General features: G+C 38.7%; 1 protein-coding gene across 1 annotated transcript in view; it reads left to right on the forward strand.

The window, feature by feature from the left end:
* The window catches only part of tox (thymocyte selection-associated high mobility group box), a 53,538-nt gene extending 51,201 nt beyond the window's left edge, over positions 1–2,337 (forward strand). The window contains exon 10 of the mRNA XM_027155030.2: positions 1–2,337. This exon is cut by the window's left edge and continues 973 nt beyond it. The gene's annotated coding sequence lies outside the window, so the exon portion shown is untranslated.
* Positions 2,338–3,236: the final 899 nt, after the last annotated feature.

Here is a 3,236-nt window from a genome sequence, read left to right on the forward strand (position 1 = left end):
CAGTAACATTTGTGTTGCACTAACGTTTGTGTTATGGCTGTAGGAACGTTTCTAAATGTTGCCCAAAAAACTGACAATATGTCACTTATAGATCCAAGCTATGTTCAGCTGTCTATCACAAGATGGGAAATGATAATAATAATAATAATAATAATAATAATAATAATAATAATAATAATGGCTTATGTGAACACACTTAGAGAGCAAAATAAAAACCAAAACTGCTAAACTTTTTAATTACTTTTTAATTATTTTAAAATAATACAAAAATGCATAAGAGAATATGTGAATGAGACCCTCCCTCTCTCTCTCTCTTCCTCTCGCTCTCCCCCCTCACCCCCCTCTCCCTCCCTCTCTCTCTCTCTCTCTCTCTCTCTCTGTAAAGATCTTTTAGTCCCCTGCCTTAGACCCCGAGCTCTGTTGTGATTATAGAGTGATTTACTTCATGGCTCCTGGCTGTGAACTGTGTAGTGGCTTCTTTTTAGCCCTGATCTTGATCCATGCTGTAAATAGAATCTGTGTGATTATTTACTCCCAGATAGAGTTTACAAACTCTATCTTTTATTTCCAGAAACTGTTTATAAGCAAAGAAAGGTGATGAACGTCAAAAGTCCAGAGATACTGAGCATGTTTATATTATCATTATCAATATAAGCGTGTGACGTGATGTACGGCTAAGTACGGTGACACAGACTCAGAATTTGTTCTCTGCATTTAACCCATCCAAAGTACACACACACACACACACACAGCAGTGAACACACACACACACCGTGAACACACACCCGGAGCCGTGGGCAGCCATTTGGGGGTACGGTGCCTCGCTCGAGGGCACCTCAGTCGTCGTATTGCCGGCCAGAGACTCGAACCCACAACCTTAGGGGTAGGAGTCAAACTCTCTAACCGTTAGACCACGACTTCTCGTCATCTTAATATATCCTGCTGAGGGTCTAGAAAGTTACCAGGTTCTGCAGTTGCACTTTTTGCATTAACCCTTAAAGGTTTTATTTAGAACCCTGAAATAATGCACTTTAGTGTTAATCATCCAGAGAAACTTCCTGTAAGGTTGGTTACTACAGGATATACACACATGTAACAAACAGAAACCTTGTGCTTAGATCTAGAACTCTTACGGACGCTTGTAGAACACCTCGCACTCTTAATGTTTCTTCAGTCTCGCTTTTTGAGGGTTATTCATAAAGGTTTTATGTAGAACCTCTTTAGATAAATCTAAAACTGTTAACATAAGTGTAGAAACCATCAGTAACAACCGTGTGAACTGTTTAATCTACAACACTTTGTGGTTCTTTTGATGGTCCTAGATAAAGTTCTATCAGTCGAATCGCTCTTCCAGAAGGAAATAAAGCTAGAACTCTTAGAACCCTAGAATTGTCTTCTCCTTTACAACAACTGTATAAAACTGAGGACTGAAGAACATCTGCAGAACCTTCTATGTTAACTTTCTAACACCCTATACAGTGTTGCCATGGTAACGTTTCAGTCTTTTAATTAAAAAAAAAAAAATAAATAAACATATAAAGTTCTATTATTCACTGTTGTTTATGATTGTTGCCATGGTTACATACACTGTGTTAAAATAAACTAGTAAACTCATTCTACCGGTTAGTTAAAAGGGACAACCATTGCCAGGCAACCGGATGCTAAACGCAAACTGGCTAATGACTGATGCTAACGATTAGCACGTAGCTGTAGAGTTGTGAAGGCGCATTTACATTATAAATGGACTAAACTCATTCATGTGCTCTTGACTCTGACATAATGGGACAAAATAATAATAATAATAATAATAATAATAATAATAATACTCAGCCTCTCTGGACTTTTGTAAGTAAATAAAATTAAACTTATTTTATTGCCATAATTTCTCTGGATTTTCAGGGTTTTTTTTGTTTTTTTTTCAATAACGATGACGATGCGTTGATCAGCTGGTAAAAATGTTGCTAAATAAAATGGAGTAAAGTTTATTTTTTCTCAGCTGAAATTGTTTTGTACGCCACAGTTCTGCTGTATGAATGTGAATGTTGTTGGCACGGGTGTTAATTAGAGGCAGATTGGTGTTTAACCCCGACACATGGCTGATCATCTCTTCCTCTACACTGTGTCTAGAGCAAAACTTTTTACACCTCTCTCTTTTGCGCCTATTTATGAGGAAAACGATAAAGCTGTAGGTGTTTTTAAGTAATTATGTTAGAATAAGCTTTTTTGTTGGTTTGTTTTGACAGAATTGATCCACACGACAATGTGAATAATTCTTTATTTAGTTTTTATTGTGTTTGAAGAATAAAAGCAGATCTGCATATTTTGTGCAGCAGTCGATCTCCATGTTCTGTTTTTTTTTCTTCTTGCTTTCACTGAATTTTTTTTTTTAAACTGGTGTTTTTTTTTTGTGCAAACATTACAAGGACAAACTGAACCGATTGATTTTTTTTCAGACTCGGTCATAAGTCACAGATCTCGCTCCTGAACGCAGTCCAGGCACAGCTGAGTAACCTTTAGCCACACCCACAGAACAGCATAAGGTTAACAGCATAAACTTCTGTCTAACTCTAAATTCTAATAATCTGAAATGTCCCTCAGCACAAAGCGCATCGGGTCTGTTTTAATGGTGAAGCAGCACAGACAAGCTACAGACAAACGTCTGACTCCTCTGTTCCATCTTCTCCTCCTCTGACTGTTACAAAGTGCTCACACTGGAGACTCCTTCCATAAATAAACATCTCCTCACACATCAACGGCGATGTGCCTTGTAACAGTTACTATGGAAACGATCACGTATCGAGGAGCGATTGAATATAAACCTGCGATTTGAGAGAACATTAATCGACACCCTCTGACCCACGCTGTGGTGTGTCTATAAGGTCAAAGTGAAAATCGAAAGCTGTGCTGCGTCGTCCGTCCCGGTATGTTGTCATGGCGACGTCCGGTCACAGCAGTCATGCCACGCCGGTTTAAAGCGTTTTATAGACTCTCGGCTCTTGCGGTACACAATGATTATAAAAATAACAGCTCTTACTGTGAGGGCACTTATCGAGGGTTTTTTCTTTCGCTCTCGTCTACTTTCACCTCCGTGATAAAGAGCTCATGGTTTATCCGCTGAGGCGGCACACTTTAGAGAATATAAATCATAAAGCCATTATCTCAGTGCTGCATCACTTTCTTGCTCTGCCTGTGGAGGAGAAACCGTACGTTTAACTTTAACCATCAGTTCATCTGGA

Source organism: Tachysurus fulvidraco, chromosome 11, assembly GCF_022655615.1.
Source record: "Tachysurus fulvidraco isolate hzauxx_2018 chromosome 11, HZAU_PFXX_2.0, whole genome shotgun sequence".
NCBI classification, from domain to species: domain Eukaryota; kingdom Metazoa; phylum Chordata; class Actinopteri; order Siluriformes; family Bagridae; genus Tachysurus; species Tachysurus fulvidraco.